Source organism: Neofelis nebulosa, chromosome 18, assembly GCF_028018385.1.
Source record: "Neofelis nebulosa isolate mNeoNeb1 chromosome 18, mNeoNeb1.pri, whole genome shotgun sequence".
NCBI lineage: Eukaryota > Metazoa > Chordata > Mammalia > Carnivora > Felidae > Neofelis > Neofelis nebulosa.
The window spans coordinates 21,297,405-21,323,793 of record NC_080799.1 but is presented as its reverse complement, the minus strand read 5'-3'; the positions used below and the strand labels follow the sequence as shown (position 1 = coordinate 21,323,793).

The 26,389-nt window shown below is 47.3% G+C and overlaps 1 pseudogene; it reads right to left on the bottom strand.

Annotated features, from left to right (window-relative positions):
* Positions 1-778: 778 nt before the first annotated feature.
* Positions 779-23,739, bottom strand: LOC131501611 (leucine carboxyl methyltransferase 1-like; annotated as a pseudogene).
* Between the last annotated feature and the right edge of the window lie 2,650 nt (positions 23,740-26,389).

Sequence of the window (26,389 nt, the reverse complement as noted above, 5' to 3'; positions counted from 1 at the left end):
TTATGGCGCACTCACACAACTGGAGGATATGCAGCTATCTGAAAGAATGCGATGGGTCTGTGTGCACCGACCTGGCACAGTCTCTAAGGCTCACCGTGGAATTCGAAAAGCAAACTGTAGAGTTAATAACGTGCAGAGTACGCTACTATCTACGTCAAGAGCAAGTGGGGGACATACGTGCTTCCACACGCGTAGCTCACTTCTGGAAGAACGGGCAAGGGCACTTGCGTCTTGAGAGAAGGTGGTAGACTCGTGGTGAGGGGAGCAGGATGGAAGGGTTGGTCTTCGTACTCTACACTGCCTTCTTCTGTTTTGTTTTATCATGTGCTTGTATGATTTTTTTCAAAAGAGCATTTAAATATAAGCTTTACAACATATACACAAAGAGGCGCCTGGGTGGCTCGGTCGGTTAAGCGTCCGGCTCTTGATTTTGGCTCAGGTCACGACCTCACGGTTCATGGGTTCAAGGCCCTCACCTCGGACTCTGCACTGACATCATAGACCCGGCTCGGGATTCTCTCTCTCCCTCTCTCGCTGCCCCTTCCCCACTCGCGCTCTGCTCTCTCTCTTAAAATAAAAATAAGTTCAGAGAAAAAATCTGCAAAACACAGGGACTGTGCAGAATTGCCACCGCACAGGGTGCTCTGGGAGTGCGACAGGTGTGACCGCTCGTTTTGACCAAAATAACCTGCTTTGGCACAAACCCTATCTCCGTTAGTGGCTAATGAGTTCCTCTCAAGGTGCTGTGGTTTAGCCTGTATTAGCAGATTAACATGGTTCAAAGTATATCTAGTGAGGGTTGGAGGTTTGAGGTTTGTTTTGTGTTTGTGTTTACATTAAAGACAGTTATGCCTTTAATCAATCAGAATTGTTCGCCGTGAAACTAACTCTCGCCAATCCGCACCTGCTCGCTTCAGCTTGAGGCAGTCTGCTGTACGCTTCCATCACGTCGACGGCTGACGCAGTTTCCCACCCATTCGACAGGAGCCGTTCTTTCTAGAATGTGCAGCGGAGAGAAAAGGCAAGGTACGAGGCACTGTTGCACAACTCCAAGGCACTCTTGGAGCACATGAGAACTTGTCTCAGATGACTCCTTTTTCAAAAGCCCGTCCCAGCCCCCATCTTTCTTCTTTTTCTTTTCCAATTTCCTACACCGAACATGCATTGTTATCATGGGAGAGAAGTCACTAATGTATATTTAAAGAGAAATAAAGCCAGGAACTTCTCCGTGAGCAAGAGTGTTTGAATGCGTTCGAGGCGTAATGTGACATATCCCACCTATTTAATAGGGGCAGGGGTGGGTGGTGTCTCCTCAGCAAAAAAAAAGAGAAAACCAAACAACCTAAAAAACAATAAATAAAAGATATTTAAAGTCTCTATTACAGATTCTAAGAAACGTAAGCGACGTGTCAAGTGCAAAGTTTGGACCATGTTTGGATCCTGTTTCAAACACACCACCTATAGAATTTTTTTCTGTTTTTTTTTTTTAAACAACTGGGGAAATCCAAACACGGACTGTGGAGTAGGTGCTATGGAGGAGTTTCGGCTGCTGTGTGAGGTACAATGATGATGTTACCATTATCCCGGGGTGGGGGAAGAAAATGCTTACTGGTAGGAGATTCACATGGAAGTATTTATGGGGGTAATGCTATACTCTCTGGATGTGCCTTAAAATATTCCAGTGACAACACCGACAAAAAATGGGGATAAATAAAACAATATTGAAAGATGTGAGTCACCAAAGTTGGCTGATGGGACATGGGTTTTCGTCCTACTGTTCCCTCTACGTTCATGTTGTTTGCAAATATGCATACTGAAAACTTGGGCTAATAGGGTATGGGAAATGTGAATGTGTTTTTTCCAAACCAAGATGGCGGCCCAGGTCTTGGACTTCTTTAGCGTGACGAACCAGCGGCCCACGTGGAACCCCAGCTGCCTGTTCAGGTGGGCACGCGACAGGGCTTCTCACATTCTCTGATCGGAGAAGGGAGTGTGCCCTTCCCTGGGGGGTTAAGGGTACCAAAGGATGTCCCCGCCCTGCTCTCCGACCTGTGACTCTCACGGCTTGCAGGTCTCCACTCCCGCCAGGTCACACTGTCTCCTCCGCAGGTTTTCGATCACGGTCTGTCCGAACCGGTCGGTCGTCCATGTTCACCTGGGAAGGGAAAGAGGAGGCTGGGCAATGCCAGAAGGGCTTCTCGAATACGCAAAATCAGACAACAGTATTCTGTTTCTGAGCCGTCAAGGCTGATGTTTGCTAATACCCAGTGCAGTCAACGGAGTCGGGGGCGGGCACGGCACGCGGGGCTGACGAGAGCGTCGTCTGCTGCCGCCCCCTGCGGGGCAACCGGGCGGTGTGCGCTCGGCCTGGGAGCCGGTCAGACCACTGAGCGGCTGCTCCACAGGTAGACTCCCACGTGCACGCCAGGTGCAAGAGGGTTTACTCCGCAGCATGATGTGTAACGGGACCTATGACGGAAAGGACTCACATGCCCATCCGCTGGGGTTAAAGCAGTTGTGGCATGGTCGTTTAATGAAATATTACATTGCCATGAAAACAGCAAGAGGACATCCAAGTAGATGTAGGTACAGACGCAGACACACATACAGACACAGATACAGATGTGGAATGATTCTCAGATAACAGACTCTCGAAAAGTACAGTACAGAGGGCTGTGCATAACATGCTCCTGTCTGCCCTTAAGAAAAAAAAAAAATCTCTAGCTACATTTATATATGCGCAGAATAATTCTGGAATCTGGCAGTGTTGCTTCCCAGGTTGGAGGACTCACTAAGGTCCGGGGTAGAAGAGAGACTTACCTTTCCCTGCATACCCTTTTGTACTATTTGATTTTTTTTTGAAGTTTTGCATGTGCTGTTACTTATCTAATGAGAAACCATTTAAAACCCCCTTCTTACGATGTTTATTCATTTTTGAGAGAGACAGAGCATGAACGAGGGGAGGGGCAGAGAGAGAGGGAACCCCAGAATCCGAAGCAGGCTCCAGGCTCCGAGCTGTGAGCCCAGAGCTCGACGTGGGGCTCGAGCTCATGAGCCGTGAGATCATGACCTGAGCCAAAACCAGATGCTTAGCTGACTGAGCCACCCATGTGCCCCCCATTTACCACTTCAAAAAAACCATTAACGTATCTATATGCACAAATGTCACAAAACATACATAATACACCGCGCACTATTGTTACTTTGTCCCAAAACGTCAACAGTTTACTATACGAAATGATTCCCAGAGCTCCTGTGACAACGGTGGCAGGCAAGAAGCAGCATCACTCTCTGTCGGTGGACGTGTGAGGCTTACGTGGCATGAATGGTCACACTGGGTGCCTGTGAGCACGTGCTCCGTCGTCTTCCTGCCTGGGTCTGAATCCTGGCCTGAAACTTACCGGCCGTGAGGCCGTGCGGCCGTGGGCAGCAAGCTGTCCAATCCCTCTGTGCTTGGGTCCCCTCACCGGCCACACCCGCCACACCCTGGTTACGTGACAAGTAGGTTAATACAGGTCACACTCACGGAAGGTGCCTGCTATATAGCAAGCAACTTCTACAAGTTCTCTACCCTTATTCTACCAGTACTGAAATTTGCATCACTCAGGGCACCTCGGTCGGTAAGCGACCGACTCTTGATTTTTGGCTCAGGTCATGATCTCACAGTTTGTGGGTTTGAGCCCCGCACTGGGCTCTGTGCTCACAGCATGGAACCTGCTTGGGATTCTGTCTGTCTCTCTACCCCTCCCCTGCTCGCTCGCTCTCTAAAAAATAAACAAATATTTAAAAAACAGGTTTTTTCATCATTCATGTGGTTTTTGTCATTTTAAAATACTGAGTAGGAAATCATGGAAGGCATGTGAGCAGTTAGTACACCTGAGGAGGCTGATGGTTTGCATTTGTTAGGAAATTGCAGAATTCAGTGAAAACGGACACATCCCCAGGCTTGCTCCCAAGTGACTGGGTCCATGGTCAAGATTCACTTCATCCACCATTGCTATATGATGTTGAATAAGAGAACGCACGAATGAAACGAGGCGAACAGAGCAGGGTGAACGCCCACAATGTGTGAAAACAAAGCAGAATTCAGGGGCACCTACGTGGCCCAGTCGGTTAAGCGGCCGACTTCGGCTCAGGTCACGATCTCACAGTTCGTGAGTTTGAGCCCCGTGTCGGGGTCTGTGCTGACGGTTCAGAGCCTGGAGCCTGTTTCAGATCCTGTGTCTCCCTCTCTCTCTATCCCTGCCGTGCTCGCGCCCTCTCTCTCTCTCTCTCTCTCTCTCTCTCAAAAATAAACAAACGCTAAAAAAATAAGATAAATTTAAAAAAGAAAGCAAGCAGAATTCATTTTCCCCAGTCCTGATATCCTGCAAGCAAAGACAGATTCCCAAGACTTACAGAAGCCAGATGAGGCCAGCTACCATTATATCCACTCACCAGGACTGAAGACTGAGTGTGAGGAATGCCCCCAGTTACACAGAGGGAAGGAAGAAAACTCAACCGAGAACCACCTCTACGGGAATGTGGCCTGGGGCATGAAGGGGTGAGAAAGTCAACCAAGGTCTAGCCTTAGATCTGTCCATAATTACGTGACACGGGGCAAAGCGTTTACTGCTGTCATCCGTAATGGAATTTAAAAATAAAATGAGATGAAAAAAATAAAATCAATAAAGTTAAAATGAACTAAGCAATAAAATTAGCCGCCATGTATTCAGTCACGTGCCCCCCGCTACACATCATCTCATGAACTCCCATAATAGCCCAGAGAAGTTCTCCCTTTATAAACAAAGCCCTGGCGGGGGCACCGGGATGGTTCAGTTACTTGAGCGTCCATCCAACCCTTATTTCGGCTCAAGTCACGATCTCACAGTTTGTGGGATCAAGCCCCGCGTCAGGCTCCAGGCTGCTAGCACAGAGCCTGCTTGGGATTCTCTCCACCCACCCCCACCCCCACCCCCACCCCCACCCTGCTCCTTCCCTGCTCATGCTCTCTCTCAAAATAAGTAGAGAACTTTAAAAACAAATCAAAATCAAAAACAAGGACCTGGGGCTCAGAAAGATCCAAATAACAGCTAATAACCTGCTCAGCAGCCGGGCAATCCTGAACATGCTCTCGTACAAATTAACTCGCTTACTCCTCACTACACCCTATTAACGTCGGGACTGTTATTATTCTCATTTTCCTGATAAAGAGACAGCACGGAGAGGTTATGAAACTTGTCCCGGTCACACAGCTAGGCAATCTACCTCCAGAGCATGGACTCCCAACCACCCTACCATTCTGCCTAAGGGCACCCGGCCAATCATAAGAGCCAGGGCCAGGACTCGGACCCACGCTGAATAATTCCAAAGCTCTAAAACAGAACCCTTCCCACCACATCAGAAGAGAAAAACAGCCAACCAGCGGGCCAAACTCGGGGACGTTACAAATTAGGAATTTTACATTAAAATTCTACACTGTCGCTTCTCCTGGAAAATTGGGGGTTCTCAACTCCAGGCTCCCATGTCCACATGGGAACAACGAGGTGGCACTGAGCAGGGGTGAACTGTGGTTCACCAGAGTCCCCAGCACTCCTGTCTGCCTTACACCTGGCCAACTTCCTCCACTGCATCACCTGCCTGCCTCGGAAGGAATCAGGGTTCGCTACCCTGACACCCATATGTTAGCCAAAATTCCTTCCATCGCGGTCTATGACTCTATAATTAATACAACGGTAAAATGTGAACTTTACAAAGTTTTTGTAAAGGCCAAGAGAGAAGTTCCAAAAACCCTGGCTGCGAGTTTGCAGGAAGTTAAGAAATCAGGAAGGCTGGGAATTGCTAGAATCGATTTAAAACGGCGATGTGTGTGTGGCCAGAGGCGGAAGGAAAAGAGTGAGTGGAAATTTATACTGGGGTTGCTCAGAGAGGGTTAGCCCCCACGCGAACGCATACAGCACGCAAAGGTCTTGAGCTTCCTTTTACCTGTTGGTAGTTTATGAACATAGCTGTCTCAACGCCGTTAGCTGCCCACTTGAGAAGGTTGGCCGACTGCTCCGGAGTCATGTACACCAGCACGCGTTCCGTTATCAGCAGTGCTGGCAATCTTCAGAGAAGAAAAAAGGCACATAAGTATGTATTCATCAAATCGGGACTCTAACGGCAGCCACGGATAGTGCTGGCAGGGCAGGAAAACCCTGGGGTGCACACCGCAGGAAGAGGAGAAGCCCCGGATAGCACGTCAACTATCAGGGCGGTAAGAGGTGGAGAGCCCCGTCGTGACCCAAAGTTTCAGACCGTAACAACGCGAGCACTGAGCAAGGTTTTGTCTGGCTTGCTACAAATTCTCCCCCGGCATGCCCGCACAGGGTGACAAGGTGGCCCTGCAGACCCCTTGCTCCGAGGCAGTCTAGTTCCCTTCCCCTGGAATCTGGGTTAGGCCTGTAACTCGCTGTGGCCAATACAACAGTAGCAAACACGACGCAAGCGCAAGCTGAAAATCACTTGCACGTTGGCCCTTGCCCTCTTGCTCGGAAGTCTGAACCCGTGTGGCAATGAACCCAAGCTGGCTTGCTATCGGAGGGGAGGCCCTGTGCGTGAGAATGAGGCATCCACATAGGAGGGAACCCCAGGGGATCTCAGCTACAGCAGTGAACCCCAGGGGACCTCAGCTGCAGCTGGCTCCAGTGGAAGAACCACCCAGCTAAGCCCAGTCCAAATGGTTCACTCACACAATCCTGAGCAACTTGTGAACTGCTCAGAATTGTGAGTTGTTCGAGACCGCTGAGGCTGCAGAGATTTTGGTACACATCAAAAGCTGACTGATAAAATGCAGAAATACTGCTATCCCTTTAACAGAATCTAATTCTTCTTACACAAACTTTTATCATCAAGAATTAAAAACACGGTGGGGCGCCTGGGTGGCGCAGTCGGTTAAGCGTCCGACTTCAGCCAGGTCACGATCTCGCGGTCCGTGAGTTCGAGCCCCGCGTCAGGCTCTGGGCTGATGGCTCGGAGCCTGGAGCCTGTTTCCGATTCTGTGTCTCCCTCTCTCTCTGCCCCTCCCCCGTTTATGCTCTGTCTCTCTCTGTCCCAAAAATAAATAAAAAATGTAAAAAAAAAAAAAAAAAAAGAATTTAAAACACGGAACAGTCTTCAACAAATGACACATTAGCATGCGGTCTGAGTTACCAGACCCGAAGTAACGAACAAATTACGAAACAGGAAAAGCACTAAACTCCTACAGAAATCTCTAAACGCTTTACAGTTGGAAGGGAACACAGGCAGCCCTAAATTGTGTGAGCTCTGCTGATTTATTCCTGCTCCTTCTGACTCCTTTACTGGATCCTCCTCCTTCTCTGCCCCTTTACGCTGCTGTTCCTCATGGCTGGTTGCTATTTTTCTCACAAAGCAAGTAGGTTACTTTTGCCTATTTTTATTGGCAGGGAATTTCAAAACAAGTAAATTGTCTGAACTGAAAATACCCAAGCAATTTGCTGAAAAGAACATCGTGTACGTTAGTGTCAGAATGTAACCCATGCAGTTAGACTCAGTGCCTGGACTCATGATCGCTAGAGAGAAAGGCTACCCACAAGTGCTGCTGGCTTTGACCCGACAGTCCCGACTATCCACTGTTACTGTTCATCAGGATTTCCTTTTTTTTTTTTTTCTTTTTTTGACAAGGAAATGTTGTATAACTCAAGTGACTTAAAAATATACATCCAGGGGTGCCTGGGTGGCTCAGTCGGTTAAGCATCCAACTTCAGCTCAAGTCATAATCTCACAGTCCATGGCTTCGAGCCCCACATCGGGCTCTGCTCACCGCTCAGAGCCTGGGGCCTGCTTCGGATTCGGTGTCTCCCTTTCTCTCTGTTCCTCCCCGGCTCGTGCTCACACTCTCTCTCAAAAATAAATAAACACTAAAAGAAATTAAAAATATATATCCAGGTGCGCCTGGGTACCTCGGTCAGTTGAGCATCTGACTCTTGATTTCGGCTCAGGTCATGATCCCAGGGTTATGGGATTGAGCCCTGTGTTGCGCTCCATGCTGAGCATGCAGCCTGCTTGGGATCTTATCTCTCTCTCTCGTTTCCTCTACCCCTCTCCCTGACTTGCACAAGCTCTCTTTCTCTCTCTCCAAAATAAAAATGTATGTATGTGTATACAAATACACACACACATATGTATGCATATATCTACAAATGCTCTCTGGACCCAACTGGGTCATGGTACAAAGAATGAGAGAACTAAATCCAGAGGATAGACAATGAAGTCCAAGTTGCAGATGAAGTTGAAAATCAGAAAGAAAAACATTAAAAGGAAGTTTAAAGTAAGCAATTTTTTTTTAACCTAAGTCTAAACCCCCAGATTATATCAATAGGAACGATTAGAAAAAGTGAGTGGAGGGGCGCCTGGGTGGCGCAGTCGGTTAAGCGTCCGACTTCAGCCAGGTCACGATCTCACGGTCCGTGAGTTCGAGCCCCGCGTCAGGCTCTGGGCTGATGGCTCGGAGCCTGGAGCCTGTTTCTGATTCTGTGTCTCCCTCTCTCTCTGCCCCTCCCCCGTTCATGCTCTGTCTCTCTCTGTCCCAAAAATAAATTTAAAAAAAAAAAAAAAAAAAAAAAAAGTGAGTGGAAAAAAAAGTTTCAAAACCTCAATAGGTTGGTAATTAGAGAAAAACAGTTCCAAAAACGTTTTTATTTATTTAAAATTTTTTTTAAATGTTTGTTTATTTTTGAGAGACAGAGCACAAGCCGGGGAGGGGCAGAGAGAAAGGGAGACACAGGATCTGAAGCAGGCTCCAGGCCTCCAGGCTCCAAGCTGTCAGCACAGAGCCTGATGCAGGGCTCGAACCCATGAACCATGAGATCATGAACTGAGCTGAAGTCGGATGCTTAACCGACTGAGCTACCCAGGTGCCCCTCCAAAAACCTTTTTAATGCAAAAGGCACTGACTATTACATATGGTATTACCACATGGGGGGAAGCCAGGTGGAGAAGGCTACGTGGGAATTTCCTGTAAAGGTTTGCAACTTTTTTTTACAAATTTGAATTATTTGGAAGTGAAAAGTTAAACACGTTTACAGTGTATTTTTAAGAGGCAGTCTTCGCCAATGTTAAAAACAGGATTAATACTTTTCAGAAGAGAAGTCTAAGCGAAGCAAAACAGCCCACGGAGGAAAACACAGAGCACAAATGAACCCCAGAGAATTATGAATGTAATTCTAATACTTGTGATAGCTGCTGTTCCTTATCCATTTTGTAGATCTCCAGGAGTGAGGCAAACTTACCTATCAAGAGCTCCCCTGATTAATTTTTTTTAAGTGTATTTACTTATTTTGAGAGAGACAGAGGGCAAGCAGGGGAGGAGCAGACAGAGAGGGAGGGAGAATCCCAAGCAGGCTGTGTCAGCACAGAGCCCAATGTGGGGCTCAATCTCATGAACCAGGAGATCACGACCTGAGCCGAATTCAGAAGTTGGATGCTTAACCAACTGAGCCACGCAGGCATCCCAAGAGCTCTCCTGATTTGTAAGTGATCATTTCCCTGGCCATGTAGCACATTTGCCCAAATGGTGTGTTTCTACGTTCGCAGCGGGTTGCTGCTGGTTACCACTGCAACTGTAATAATCTACAGATTATAGCTTCTGCGCCAATTTCCGTTCAACTGCTTTCACACGCGTACTTAATATAATCTCCAAGCTCTCCGCGCAAAGCCTGACATGGGGCTCGATCTCCCCAACCGTGAGATCATGACCTGAGCGGAAATCAAGAGTTGGACGCTTAACCAACTGAGCCACCCAGGTGCCCTGCAGTTATAGGTTTCTATACATATAATTACCTTCTCTCAAACTTTATGGTATCAGGCATCAGTATGTTATAAAAGCAACACACGTGATTCTGATGTGAAAACAGGAGAAACATTGCTTCTCAAAGACTTAGAAAACCTCCCTCATAGCAATGAAATGATAAACATCTCAGAATTAAAAACGGAACACGGGTATCATGCTGCACTTTCACCTGACCTTATTTCGTATTCACATGAAATCACAAACGCGTAAGAGGTTAAAACAAGATCTCACTGTGGATTCACGTTACATTTCTCTAGCTTCTCTTCGAGTTCAGGTGAGTCTCGGAGATCTGCTCCGATAATGGCATAGCTCTTTGAATCCAACAGGTGTCCACCTGGAAAGCCAAGAAGAGATTATCATTTCAGCAGAAATTCATCCAGAGGAGATCATTTCAATGGATTTCTTTTCAAAATTCAATTATTTTTTCTCCATTACAGAAATACATGTCCCACTGCAAAAAGGAAAAAAAAAATCAGGAAGGAGGAGGGTGGAATGAACGAAAATCACATCTTCCAACTATTAATGTTTTGGTATAGAACATTCCAGTCTTTCTTCTATACATACAACATAAACCCATACACACAACATAAGCACATTTTCTGTCACACAAATACGTACACACACATCACACAGGAAAAAGAAAGGAGGGCCAATTCTTCTTTTGAAAACTGCTTCTCCTACTTAACAGTAATATCAATGACATCATCGTCTGTAATGATTTCCTAGCATTCCATCAGTGGATAAAACAACTTACTCAGCCAAGCCCTCACGATTAGGCCTGTGGTATCTCCAAACTTTCTCCATCTGAGGCACTGCGATGAGCATCTTTGTTTAGACCTCATGAAGCACCCGTCCAGTTAAGTAGGTCTCTAGGAGTAGAATTAGGAGGTCAAGGGGTAAAATATTTAAGTATTGGTACCGATCGGCTGGCCACTCTCTAAATGTCGTGCCAATTTGTGAGATACTATGTTTAAAAGAAAATAGCTTCTAAAGTATTTACAAATACAATGATAACGTTTGCTTGAAAATACTCCCACAGAGATCGGACAGCATGGTTTCTATAGTGGTTCTCGAGCTTTGGCAGTCATCGGAATCACCTGGCGGGCTTGTTAAAAGAGACTGATGGCTTCAACCCCCCGAGTTTCTGATGTAGCAGATCTTCCAGAAGTAGACATTTTGTCAAATTCTTTCAAAAGCTAGACATCTGTATTTCCAACCAATGCTCCACAGTGGTGATGTCACTAGTCCAGGACTACACTTCTAGAACCACTGGTACAGACGAAATTGGCCACAGTTAAAAGTTCAGTGATGGGTACATGGAGGTTCATTTACTTACTTATTTTGAGAGATGGCGGGGGGGGGAGGGAGAGCGGGGGAAGGGTGGAGAAAGGGGGAGAGAAAGAATCCCAAGCAGGCTCTGTGCTAATAACACAGAGTCCAGTGCAGGGCTCAAACTCATGAACTGTGAGATCCTGACCTGAGCCCAAATCACGACTTGGCCATTTGACTGACTGAGCCACCCAGACGTCCCCCTTGATTCACTCATCCGGACTGACTTTTCATTGTGTGCCCATTTGTATACTTTTAAGTTTCACCTCGTGCATATTTCAGCTTTAAGAAATGATCAATTTCAAGATGCGTATTTTTTCTCAGTTTCACATTTCTGAAATGAGGATGCATCGGTCAATAACGTTTCGGTTTAACTTATCAGCACCTTTTCTTTCCTGGCGGTAAATAGATAGTGTGATTCTTGCAATCACAGCCTCAAAGGTTTAATGAAATAGGGCAATTTTTCAATGAAAATGTGTCAGTGTTATCATCGCCTATCACTTTTCTCAAATTTTCACTCACATTTGTATTTTCATTAATTTTTATTTCAACTGTCCCTCTCCCAGAATGATGGCAAGATCAAAAACTATCAAGGACAGGACTAGAAAATTTGCCCACACAAGACACAAACCCAGAGTTAAAAACCAAGTGAAAGGCTAAGAAAGAAATCTGCCAATCAACAGTTGACGAGGGATTTATATCAAAGAACATTGCTTTATGTTGTAAAGGATTCCTATAAATTGAAAAGGAAATGAAACAATGCAACTGGAAAATATATGAGCAGAGGAAAGTTACAAGAAATCCCACAGGCCAACAGAAGGAAGGAAGGGTACTCCGTTTCACTAGCACGTTCAAAGTTATAAAAAATTTAAAACAAAGTTACAGAAAAATCTTTAATTCACAGATTTGGCAGACTGGCAGGAATTTTTTAAAATGGTAGTAGCCAGTGTTAGCGAGGGTGTAGGGAAAGGGAACCCGCATCTACTCTGGTGAAAATACAAATTCGTCGAAAGGGTCTTGAAGCACGGCTTGGCAGTAGCTATTAGAATTCATAAGGTACAATTTTTTGAACTGGCAATTCCTGCGAATATGCACATATAACTAGGCTTTCTACAAAACTGTTTAATAGGAAACCATAAAGAAGGCGGCAATCTAAAGGACCATCAGTAGCGAATACGTTAAGTAAAATGGGATTTCCATGCAGAGGAGTACTACGAAGTCACCAGAAATAACGAGGTAGATCTAATCTGGCAACATGAAGACAGCCGTGATTCCCTAGGATGCACAAAGAACAAGTTTCAAAACAGTACGTGTAAATTATTCGCTTTGCTAAAATTATACATATAACTGTATTTATTTATTTCTACAAGTATAGATTCACTCTTTCAACAAATACATGTTGGTCTACATCATATATATTTATTTATTCAATATATGCATAGATTCCTTCACCAAAAATTTACTGAACCTTTTGCGGGCCGGGCACGGGATTCTATTTACATGTGTATTTTCTTACGCGTGACATTTACCTGCCTCTAGGTACACTGTCCATCCACAGGAGAAAACACCCTGCACAGTGGTTATCGTGGTGGGGGGAGAGATTACGCAGGGTCTTTACTTTCTACTTCACATGCTTCTACACTGATGGGTCGAAGGCAATGCAAAGTGCTAACTAACCCTTTCATTACAGCTAATCCTTCTGACGCAAATATTAACCAAATATACAGAAAAGTATGACGGCTACGATGTAGAGAAAGGAGATGTGCCAGCCAATGGCAAAGCCTGAGGAGGTTGTACTTAAAATTTGTACAAGGGAAACAAAGGATGGAGGAGATATTAGTTTCTGTGGGAGTCTGTTCACTAGGAGCGTGACGAGGGCACTGTGCTGGTGTAGAGGCCTGTCTAGTTGCCTGACGTTTCCTGTGTTATCTGTGCCCACCATCTAAGGCCATCCTCTCTGAGCATGTTTTCTGACCTGAATTATTAATAAGCCCCTTGAACTTCTCTGTCAGACACACACTGAACACAATGGAACATTCTGGAAGAGTGTTTGTGACCTTAGTTTTAAAGGCTTAGAAGGGAGGAAAGAGTTGTTGGAAACACTCATACTGAAAACTTATGGGGAAAAACTGAGCCCCGGGGCCAAGGACCTAACGTAACAGGTGAAGCGGGTCAGGTACGAGACAACAGTGGTGGGGACGTGCATTCCCTCTCAACGAAGCAGCCATGTAGGAGTCAGGGTCTGAGGCTGCCGGAGTGGATTTTTCCAAGGAAAGATTTTCGGGAAAAAGCTCCTATATTTGAAATGTTTGCAACTCACTGAAATGTTTTTCAAAAGATTTCAGATTGGGACCTTTGGACATCTAAGAGGGGCCATACAAACAATTGTTTCAAGTTCCTTCACAGTAGATGTGATGCAGAAGTATACACTCTATGACGTCATGTGCACACACGCACAGACTCAGACGCGCACGCTCACACACACACACACACACACACACCATCTTTAAAAAGAAAGGGGAAGAAAAGCAGAGAGGTAGCCCATACTGTATTACTTAGTTGCCAATTTGCAGTGTGTCCTCTGAATGTCATTCTATAATGGGTTGTAATAAGAAAGGCTTGTATCTATGGGAAGATGGGAAAGAGAGAGAAATGAGTCAAGTAGCTTAGTTACTGAAAAAACGCAAACACCCACTACCGAAATGGCCAGTAGGTACCGCTACTGCTCAAAGCAAGGGCGACTCCAGAGGGCCTGCTGCTTAATCACGTCTGACCCTAGGCACACACATGAAAAATTCAGTGGATCAGCTCTCAGAGTAGGTCAGTGAGCGTTACTCTCCGAATCTGACGTCAAGTCACAAACTGATCATGAAACACTCAAGACGTAGAAACCACCAAAGATAGGCTAGCGATATGTTTCCAAATGTTCCAGTGTTTTCCAAGCTGTCTCTCGTTTCCTGCTTCTGCTCACTCAATTAAAAATTTTAACCATTGTTAATCACAGACAACTAAACAAACCGATTCCTACTCAGACCTGACGTCCAGTAACATTTAGGTGATGACTCTGCTCTCCTCCAGAATGTGCAAAATATTAGACATCCGAGAGCTGATTTCAGTATCGCAACCACCATACACACATCTTTCACCCCAGAAACCTCCTCTAGGCTTAAGTGAGAGCCCACCTGCTCTTATTTGACTCGGTGTCCTAACAAGCTAGGTCGTATTCTGTGGCTGCACAGCGTCAGATGCCATAGCGCATCTCAAATGCACGCTACGTGGGGCGCCTGGGTGGTCCGTCGGTTGAGCATCCAACTTCGTTCGGCTCAGGTCATGATCTCGCACACAGCTCGTGAGTTTGAGCCCTGCGTTGAGCTCTGTGCTGACGGCTCAGAGCCTGGAGCTTGCTTCGCATTCTGTGTCTCCCTGTCTCTGTGCCCCTCCCCAGCTTGCACTCTGTCTCCCTCTCTCAAAAATAAATAATTATTAAAAAAAATTATTTTTAGATAAAATGCACCTTCCGTGTAATATAATCTTGTATTTGGAAAAGGGCAAAACTTGTTTCCATAGGATAAGTTAGAAAAAAAAAAAACTTAAACTATTTCTAGCTTGTGGGAATTACACATCTTTAAAGGACAAGGTGAAAGTTTTAATGGTTACTAAAAATTTTTTTAAATGTAAGACAAGATTTTGTTTAAATGACTAGTTTAAAAAGAAGGGGAAGAAGTATATGTTAAAAACCACTGAGAAAATCTGACCTTGGGCTTGAGGTCAGGGTTTAAATTTCAGCTCTACCCCTTTGTCAACAGGTAACCTTATGGAAATTAGCTTAACTTCTTTGAGCTTTGGTTTCCTCAACTGCTAATAAAAGCATGTCATTCCTGAGTCGGCTCTGAGGACTCAACGAGATCATCTGAGTGAAGCATTTCACATGGTGCTACAAAAGCTCTCAGCAAAGATTCACAAACTCGCCATCTGTAACTGCAGAATTCTTAAAACATGGACTCAGGGTGGCCCCCATACTATCTCATATATAGTAAATGGCCAATTTGGCCTCCCATTATTCATTCAAACGCTATTTACTACACATCTGCTCTGAGCCAGGCCCCTTTCTATGCTCTGGAGATACAGAAGTAGCCGGAGCACACATGAAAATTCAGATTATTGGAGCGCCTGGTTGGCTCAGTCGGTTAAGTGTCCAACTTTGGCTCAGGTCATGATCTCACGGTTCATGAGTTCAAGGCCCACATCAGACTCTGTGCTGACAGCTCGGAGCCTGGGCCCTGCTTTGGACTCTGTCTCTCTCTCTCTCTCTCTCTCTCTCTGTGCCTCTCCCCCACTCATACTCTGTCTCCCTCTCTCTCTCTCTCAAAAATAAATAAAACATTAAAACACTTTTTTAAATTTCAGATTAAAATTAAACCACTATAGGTCATTTCTATTACGTGTTCAGAGAAATTACGTTAACGGACAGAAGAGTTGCAAGGGAGGGGACATTTCATTTTGAAGACAGTTTGGAATGGGGATCTTGGGGCCAGAAGGAAGGCGGGAAGAGGGTAAAAGGGAAGAGTCCCCTAAAATGAGGTCTCTGGCGTTCAGACCGGCCGCCTCCTGAACGCTGCCCCTGAATCCTGCCGGGCTCTCTCCTGTGGTCAAAGCCATACTCACTTGATGCTGTGCAGCTTTCTCGTGACTCTCATGGGAAAGTCCACTTCAAAATATTTACTTGGGAGAAGATCTTCATCCTGAGGAAAAACACGCAGTAAGCTCTAGAATTATGTATTCACTCCTACATTTACTGACCACCTTCACGTACCGAGCGAGTACTAGGCCCCGAAGAGCATCAGGGCACTTAAGGGTTTGACATCCAGGAACGATATGGGCAGAGATGTATTTTCCACATTACTGTGGTCTCCACGTGGGGAATGGATGGAGGACGGGCGTCAGGGGTTCACAGCTGTCCAGGGAAGAAGTCACGGGGAGCCTGAACTGGGGGAGCAGTGCCTGGGATGGAGGTGGGGGTATGTGGAGGCGCTGGGGGAGTAGGACCTGATAGGATTTTCCAAAAAGCAGATCGAGATGAATCAGAGAGGGTCAGGACACCAATGCTGACCAGCATTTGAGGGATAAAATGGAATAAAACAGCAAAAATCCCGAAGCATCGCACACAGTGGGGGTGAGTACTGTTTTGTGACACGTTTACTTTTTTCTGTGAGGGGAGGATACAGCGGGTGGTAAAGGGCAGGTGCTCTGGAGCAGGGGACGGGGGTTCGAATCCCAGCTCCACCGCCTGTCTGCCGCGAGGCCCCAAAGTCACTCCATTCCCTGGGCCAAGTTTCCCTCCTCTGCGAAGCAGAGACAGGGACAGCACCTCACGGGGTTGTGAGGAGTAATGAGGAAATGAGTACACACAAGGGACACTCAGAACGGGGCCTGCCTTAGTAAGTGCCACGTGTGTGCCTTTATCATTGACTGTCATGGGGACGGGGCGCCGAGGTGGCTCCGTCGGTTAAGTGTCTGACATTGGGTCAGGTCATGATCTCACGACTCGTGAGTTTGAGCCCCACGTGGGGGCCAGGGCCCGCTTTGGATCTTCTGTCCCCTTCTCTCTCTGCCCTTCCCCCACCGGTTCTCTCTCTCAAGTTAAATAAATAAACTTAAAAACCTTATTGACATGGGTACTTAGAATTAGGTCTTGGCCTGGGGTGTACATTTATCTTTACTGAGGGCTGCAGTAAAAGAGCGTGGCAGACGCGCGCGCGCGCGCGCGCACACACACACACACACACACGACCCTGCTCCCCCTTCTGCATCCCCGGCCTGGTCTCCCCTTGGCCCCCTGGCCATCCTAGCACATTCTCTGTCACGTCCAATCAATCCCTCAGCCCCGGTGCGTATTCACGAACGCATTCTCTCCTCCTCAGCTCGCCAACTGCACACACTGTAAGGACACCGCTGTCTGGACTCTCAGCGACACCCTGCGTGTTGCCTGCAGCAGCTCCCGATGCCCCTGAGGCTTGGGGAAAGAAACAAGGCGCTCCACAACCTGGTGACTTGCCCGGCGCCTCCCCAAAGCGCTCTTCTAACGCCTCCGTATCCACCTGTACTTACATTCCACAAGTACAGAGCCGCTTCCTTAAAGTGGAAAAAAAGACCAAGAAAAAGACACTTGTTGGTGCCCAGAACCCGGTGGTGGGCCTCACAGGTGTGGGCCGGGATTAAGGAAGAGCTGGGGTGAGGATGACACCCCTCTTTCTGACTTGAGCAACTGCGCAGAACACCATTTACGTGCACAGTAACGAGCGATGGACAGCAGGGACCGAGAGGGAGCCGGCCCCCCACGACAGCATGACGGGCGGGGGGCAGCAATCACAAGCAAGCATTTTCCAGTAGGAGGTGACCCTAAGGGCAAGTGTCAGAACTGGGAGAGCCAGCTACCCCTCAGCCCTTGGAAAATCTCAGGGGATCTGGTCTGGGGGACAAAGGGGGAGGGAGGAAGGGGGAGACAGGAAGACAGAGACAAAGACAGTCTCCTGACCCATCAGAAGAGACACGCTCACCGATCTCACCCGTTCTCTCTCGGTGCTGCCGCGCTCCCCTGCCCGTGTGTAGGGCAGGGCCGGGTAAAAAGCTGTCCGAAGATATTTGGAGGAAACGTTTAGAGCATACCAGAAGATGACTTTTGCTAGGAAATTCCAGAACACCCTCTAAGGATTTTGCTCACACGATATGAAGTTAAGGACACGCTAAAATTCCAGAAGGCCTGGGGAACAAAAGCAAATGCAGGACAGCATACGATCCTATGGCTCGTCTAGGACTTCTGACTTTCTAAAGAGCTTTCCCACTCATCAGCTACTTGCCCTCTTAAGAATGCCGATTAAGGGGTCACCATGGAGGGAAAGCTTCCAAAAGGCACACCTGGAGCTTTTAAGGAACAGACATCTTCTTTCTTGCCTTTGGGAAAGGGGCAACAAATGGCTGTGGGACATGACGCTTCAACTTTTATTCTGGGATTCCCTGAGCCCTTCCGACACTCCACTCCACTCGCCAGTAGCTCCACATCACAGGAGGCACGGAAGGCAACCGGGACCGTGCATAGCTACCGCACGGCAGCCGGGGACAACCGTGAGGAAGAGTATCCCGTAGGCTCAAAGGAGATCCAACGTGGCCGACCGCTGCACAGGCTGCCATATTGAGACTGACCCCCTGCGTCCTTGATCCTCTGGCCGTGTGGAAATAGGATTCAAGAGACACCAAGAAGCTGAGGTCCCTTAAAGGGTTTCACTCACCCTTTATTCTTTGTCTGGGGTTGTACTGGCTTTCCTGCACCCTACTCTCACCCGCTGCTTGAAGGTGGGAGCCTTCAACTGTCCCTTCGACTGGTCTTGGGGCCTGACGTCATACAGAACGAGCTCACACACCAGCGGCAGCAGAAAGCCTGTGACCCACAGCCAAGCCTCTGCTGGTGCAGCCAGGGGACCCTCCCAGGTGGAAGGTGCACCAGACAACAAGACTAGCCGACGAGATCTCCCCTCCTCTTTTACAGAAGCACATAGAGCTCAAAAACAGGGCTCAGCGAACTTGCTGTAAACAGCCAGTACTCTAGCCTTTGCAGGCCAGACGGTCTCTGCTGTGACTTCTCCACTCTGCTGCCGTAGGGCTAAAGCAGCCATAGGGAAGATGGAAGGAACTGGGAGTTGGCTGTGTTGCAGTAAAACTTTATTTACCGACATAGGTGGCAGCCTAAATTTGGCCCGTTCAGCTCCTGCTCCAGAGAGCAAACAAGCATCATTTTTCTAAAAAGAAACTTAGGTTTTTTAAAACCCTTTAGACCGATGTCATTATCAAAACGAAAAAACTCCACCAAATTTTTCAGACCCTGCACTATTCTCCTTCCTCACTGCTGACAGATAACCTTTTCCTCGGAAGGGGCACATGAGCTTCAGTGTACCTTGCTCAGAAATAAAAATCTCAGATTTAGTAATGATTAACCCACCTACACGGCGGGGGGAGAGACCAAACCACGGGACCACGTTGAAAAGGGTGTCAAGCCCAAAGGAGGAGTTTCTCCCGTGGCTTCTGTTCACACTGCACACATTCTGCCACTGCATTCTCTTCCAGTTCCTTCCACCACACCGTGGTCTCTGAGGCCCAGAGGCACCGCCGACCTATAGCAAAGAGCCCCCCACCCCCACCCCCCGAGCAGCCACAGGGCTCTCTGGAGAGAACAAGGAGGGAATCTGGACGTGGACGAACTGCAGTCCGTTGTTTGTTCCATGCTCCAGCGCCACTGGCTGTCCGACCTGGGGACGCCACAAGCTCTCGGAGCCCGCCTTGCCCCGTCTGGGTAACCCGCCCCCCACCTGCAGAGCTCTCATGTTCATTCCTGAGGTCATGGATGTGCACGCCCTTCAGAAACGTTAGCTATCTTATCCTGAATGAAGAATGCAGAGGCAACCGGTTAATACTAAGGCTGTGCTGAGGCCACTGATTTCTCGCCTCAGTGAGAGAGAGGCTGGGGGCACCGATGACCAAAGACCTCATCGGGTGAGCTGATGAGGGACAAAATACACACTCAGGTCGCATTAGGCCCACACACTCTAGTGTATCTTGGTGTACTTCTGCAAGAATCTGGGGAAATGCACGTACCCATGACTGCCACATGACCGACCTGACAGAAGAACCAGAGAGATCTGTACAAACCTACAAAAAAGAAAATGCAGTCAGTGAGATCGTTGTAGAGAAAAGGTTTGGTGCTACAAGTCCAGCCCGGAATCAAAGGCCAGGCCCGTGGTCCTGATTCTGCCACTAACTGGACCCATTTCCTCTTCTGTGAGTGAGTGTAATTATACCTGCTCTTGAACCCTAACGAAGGAGGTGAGGGACCAACTCAGAGAATGGAGGGGCACCTGGATGGCTCAGGCAGTTGGGCTCGCACTCTTGATTTCGGCTTGGGTCACGGTCTCGTGCTCCGTGGGATAGGCCCCGCATCTAAGCCCCACTTAGGATTCTGTCTCTCTCTCTCTCTCTCTCTCTCTCTCTCTCTCTCTCAAAATGAATCACTAAACTTAAAAGGGCTTTGTGTCATGTTACCATCACCCAGCCTTGCAAATCTCCAAGCTATACTGAAGACACCGTCACGACGACAGTAAAGTCTTTTGTTGTCGTCAAAACGGCAAATGCATGGGCCCCTGGTCTCAGCTACTCCACTGGCAGGGCTCTCGCACACACGCAGAGAATGTATACAAGCATTTGGATCAAAAGCCCTGTTTGTGACAGCAGGAGCTAAGAAGCAAGGCACATATCTAGGGCCCTGGTGACATCACGTACGTGGCTGACAGTGGTTGCACAGCAGGTGCAAACGGATGGGGACAGGGACGCGAGACAGGCAGTCACCGCATTCCTTTTGAATATATTTCTAACATTTAAAAAAATGTTTATTTACTTATTTTGCGAGAGAGATGGGGGAAGGGCAGAGAGAGAGGGAGAGTGCGAGAGTGACAGAATCCCAAGCAGCCTCTGTCCCGTCAGCACAGAGCCCAATGCGGGTCTGAACCCACAAACAGAGATCATGACCTGAACCGCAATCAAGGGTCGGGTGCTCAACCGACAGAGTCGCCAAGGCGCCCCTGACATTTCTGAACCCGCTGGGAACCTTCACAAAATTAAACAATTGGGGAAACAAGGGGGCGGTATTTTTTAATTTACCTTTAGTCTCCAGAAGGTGGTATCCATCCCAGCCCCAAGATTTAGAATCTCACAGGGACATTCTGTCTTCCCTAGAAATGCCTTTATAAGCTGACGGACGCCATGGACGTGAGCAAAATATCCTGAGAGAGAGACAGAGACGAGCCATGACTCAGTGATGATGGAAATAAGCCTTGCAAAGTTCACACCAGGAGGACAAAACACAACCCTTCTGCCCTTCTTCAGGGGTAGCGGTTTAGGTTATCCATAGACCTTATGGGAGAAGTAAGGACTTTAAAATTCTCTTCCTTTTTTTTTTTTTTAAAGCCATTTGAACCAACATAAGCACAATCTATCTAATGGTTGGATCAACTACCTTAAGGAAAACGCAACACCCCCTAATTCTACATATGAAAGAAAAATATTTTACATCAAAACATGGGATCTAAATGTCCCTCTTAGAAATGTGTCTTTTCGTGGCTAAGTGAGAGCTACTCAGAATTCGGCTGAAACTCAAAATTGGGAGACCCGCTGGAAAGTATTCTGGGGTCAGGAAATGGGGCAGACCAATGTCAAAGCAAAGACAGCCATGTTTCTTAGCGTGCTCCCTTCATCTCCATCCTGTGCGGGGTAGAGCCTGGATGTTTGTAAAACACCACAGGCGGGGTTGGGCGGGGGGCGGTGCACAGGCAAACGGTGCCTAATAAACTGACTTGTTAAGCTCTGGCGTGGGAAGCTGGAACAGAGGAGACAAGAAATAAAAGAGGGTCAAAGGAAGATAAAATTGATCTGGGTTCTAAAGCCCTTCTGCTTACAGTATTACTATTTTAAGAACAAAATTTGAGTGGCATTTATAGACACTCACTGCAATTTGACATAGGGATTTCATGTCTATGGATTCTACTAGTAAATAATTTGAGCTTGTCTTTTTACATGTCTCTTTTGGGTCGCCTGGGTGGCCCAGTCGGTTGGGCGTCTGACTTCGGATCAGGTCATGATCTCAGAGTCTGTGAGTTCGAGCCCCCCGTCGGGCTCTGTGCTGACAGCTCAGAGCCTGAAGCCTGTTTCAGATTCTGTCTCCCTCTCTCTCTGACCCTCCCCTGTTCATGCTGTGTCTCTCTCTCTGTCTCAAATATAAATAAACGTTACATGTCTCTTCCATTTTACTTTTTTATTAAATCCTTTTTACCGTGGGTTACAGAGTATCATCTACAATGGACTGGACATTGGAAAAATTTTAAAAATGCTTCCCACACGCTGTTTGGGAAGCACTCTCCTACTGTGGGGCCCTAGTCTAGCGATGCCAACCCAGGGAGAGGAAGAAGGAAGGCCGGAGGGCTGACCTGCTGCCCAGGGCCCCCAGCACCCAGGGCACCATGGTGGGGCCCTGCCTCTGCAGCGTCTGTTAGGAAAGTGTCCTCAAGAGCGCGGGAGGGAGGCTTAAGGCCTCTTAGCCAGGCCTCGTCCAATCTTACTGATGCCTGGTTTCACCCTCAGCTCAAAGTAAGTACCATGTCCTTATTCTCAGGAAGCACCACTTTAAAATTTCTTTGCATTTCTTATTGAAACTACCCATAGGATCCATCTTTAGGGCCAAGATGCCCTGCACCCACAGCAACTATCGTCATTTGGCCAATTTCTCAATCTGGCTGAGACTAAGTCACCCTCCTGTCTCAAATCCTTTCACTGCCTTGATAGAAATGACTTGTACAGCCTGACTTTAACAAGGCCAAAAAAAGTCATTCCTTCCATGAACAGACAGTTCACAGTAAAAGATATATAAATGGCTCTTAAACATATAAAATGATCTTGGGGCACCTGGGTGGCTCAGTTGGCTAAGCAAGTGTCCGACTCCTGATTTCAGCTCAGGTCATGATCTCACGGTTCAAGGGTTTGAGCCCCACATCGGGCTCTGTGCTGACAGCATGGAGCCTGCTTGGGATTCTCTCTCTCATTCTCTCATTCTCTCTCCCTCTCTCCCTCTGCCCCTCCCTGCTTGCAAGCAAGTGAACTCTCTCAAAATAAACATTTAAAAAATATATTAAAAAAATAATCCTAATGATCTTCAACTTCACCCAAAAATAAGAGGAATCTAAAATAAAATTACTGTAAGATACCATTTTTCATGGATCAGATTCACAAAGATGAAAAGTTTCATAATACACTGTGTTGGTGAGGATGTTGGGAAATAAGCACTTTCATATACTACCGGAGAGAAGGAACACTGCAACTCTCATGTTAAGAATGAATCCCTATGTTACACTGCTGGCCTTGAAATGGAGAAGGGGCCATCTTCCATGGAATGTAGGTGGTTTCCAGAAGGTAGACAAGAAAAGGAAATAGACTCTCCCCTATGGTCTCCAAAAGAAACGGCCCTGATGACACTTTGATGTTAGCCTAGTAAGACCCATGTTTGACTTCTGACCTTCAGAACTGTAAGATAATAAATTTGTATTGTTTAAAAAAAAAAACGAATGAATCCCTAAAACCCCAGGCCTCTCAGCTGATGAGGGAATAGTGAGGAGGGAGGGGGTCACTTGCCTCTGTTAATTTCGGGGGCCTTCCTCTCCTTAGACAGTCTTACAAAATGCTGGGTATAAGGGTCATGCGAGTAGCCAATGTTTACTGCAAACCTGGAAGGGATAAAAAGGAGGCAGGTGAGTAGACGTCAGTAGATTCAGGCTCTCAGGAACCAGGTCAAGGAGGAAAACCATCTACTTCACAAGGCCAACACACTCCCATTTAGCACTCCGTTACAAATGTAAACAGACTCAGCCATCCGCCGAGTGCTCACTTCCACTCCTCTCACCCTTCCCACGACGGCCATGTGTCACCTCTCTTTATTCTGACTGCTAATTCCTTTCCCAGGACCTGGAGAGCATATAACCTCACCTCATACCTCACCCAGAAGACGTGCAACCGTTCATTCACTCGGCAAACTCACTGGCCAGAACTATTCAGACAACCCTACTCAACCAGAAGTTCTGGGTCCACAGGAAAGATCTAGAATTGTTTTGTAAAACTCGATAATGACTTCCTAAGTATTTCCCCCAGCTCTGTCATTTCACGTCCCTTAGGGAGTAAAAGGAAAAACCAGGAACAAATAAACAGAACAGCTACAACCTAGAAAATGCCGTTGTAGCTTACCCTCTCTGGCATGCACTACAACCTGGAAAATGCTACAGTAACCTAACCTCTCCCCAGGCCACACGACAGGGAATCAAAGTTCTAGTGTTCTAAGCCAGGGATCTGAAACCCCAATGACCACTTAAGGTCTCCTGGCAACCATGAGTGGAACCAGCCTTCGGACAAGGACATGTAATGGAAGAAACCTGGATCCTTAAGGCCGAGCCACTGTGGGCCTGCACCCCGCTCTACCTCTCAACAGACATTTTGAGAGTTTCTAAATGTCTTTATCGCTTAAACCAAACGGAGTCAGGCTTCTGTTACCTGCTACACCCTGAAGCATCCTAAGTGATATCCTGAGTATATGAGCTCATTTCCGTGTGATGAACAAGCTGAGGGGGAAGGGATGAGTGACTGTTACCCAGCTAGAGTCTGAGCTCCCAGAGGCAGATATGAGATCTCCTTATGTCCACTGACAAGGCTTACCGCTGCCTTGACTGTGGTCGCTGCTAATCCTGTACAAACCTATCCCCCCCAGTCTCTCTCATGTCCACGTTCACACATCCGCACGCGCGCGCACACACACACACACACACACACACAAGGAAGCACATACTTTTGGCTTCTCGAGGCAGCAAGTCAGCACGGAAATGCACAAAGTACTCATTAAGGGACACGATTTGCTACGGGCCCAGACTGTCCAAGTTTTACAAGGGTGAACAGGCTCAGCTGTCTAAAACGGTGCTTTTCAAACGATGAATCATGACCCATCCGTATAATAAAATCAGTGTAGTAGTTTGCAAGTCTCCATCTGTGAAAATGCAGTCGAATAGAGTGAAATAGACAATATCAGTATGCATTCCACACTGTAAGAGTTAAGATGGTTTTGTGAAGCTTTGGTTGAAGTGGGTGTCTGGGGTAAAATGCAATGAAAGGTCTGTTCTCCGAACACACAAAATAGACTCTTAAACACAGAGAACAAGGTGGTGGTTGCCAGAGGGGGCGGGGGGATGGACAAAATAGGCAAAGAGGGCTTAAGAGGTACAAACTTCCAGTCATATGAGTAACGCACAAAGATGAAAAGTGGAATATAGGGAATCCAGTCAATAATACTGTTAAAACAGTACGGTGACAGATGTGACGACACCTAACGGTGGTGAGTCCTGAGTAATATGTAGATTTGTCAAATCACTATGTTGCACGCCTGAAATTAATGTAACATTGTATGTCAACTATACTTGGATAAGTAAAAGAAGAGAGAAGAGGGTGTTCTCCCTGTTGGCAGATTTGAGGAGCACCGGCCTCAAAGCAATCACCTGGTGCCATCTAGTGGTAAAGGCCGTGTCTGCAGTCCAAGAACCACAGACTAATGATGCGAACATCAAACATGGACGTAAGGGTTGGAGGGGGCCTTGGAACTGACCTGGTCAACCCTGACATCCGATGCCAGAATCCTTCCACAACACCAAGCCACTGCCTGACTACGCACCACAAAGAAGGCAGTCACTCCAATGCCCAGCAGCCCTACCTGCTGAAAAGCTGATCGAGTTGCCCCCCTCCACAAGCTCTGCGTTGGACTTACTACCGCCCTCCTCTGGATGACAAGGAGCAGTTTCCCCTCCTCTCAACCGTATCCTCCGTCAAGTTAATACTATTGATTCCATCAAGCCATCTTTGGTGAGTGTCTGCTAAGTGCCAACCATTGGGGATACAGTAGTGAACCAGCCACAAAGATAAGGAAGGGCTTGTGACAGATGAAGGACAACAGCATGGAGGACGGATGGACCTACGTTAGAGAATGTGAGAGGGAAAGCCTCTCTGAAAAGGGAATGGGCTGAGTTGGGTGCTTACAGAACTGGAGAAAGCTGTGCAAAAGGCGTTCTAGACAGGAGGAAGAGCAGACAGAAATGCTCTGGACAGGAACCGCCTTGGAATGTTCCAGGAACAGAAAGTCGGTAGGGAGGCTGGGGAACAGCGGAGAATCAAGGAGAAACTAGAGAGGCGGGTGGTGGGAGCCAGGGAGAGACCTCTGCAGCCACGTGCAGCGGCCCCAAACCACGGCGAGGTGCACAAACGTAACAGGTGGGGACAGAACACAAACGTATCCGGTCACGAGTCCTTACGACTCCCACTTTCTAATGTTTCCAACATGCGTCTCCCTCTGGTCTCCAGATCTAGAAGACTGCCAGTGGTTTCTGGGAGGAAAAGGATGTCACTGATCTGCCCTTCAGAGTGGCTAACATGAGAAGATTTACAGAGCACTGCTAAGAAGAGTACGGGTCAAAGAACTAGCGAGCACTGCTGATGGGGAGTTCCAAAGGGAGATGGGCAACCTGTTTCAGAGCTTAGAATTCTGTCACCCCTGGGAGCCCAGCTGAACATGGTGGATCCACACAAGGAAACACTAACCGGTCATCTCAG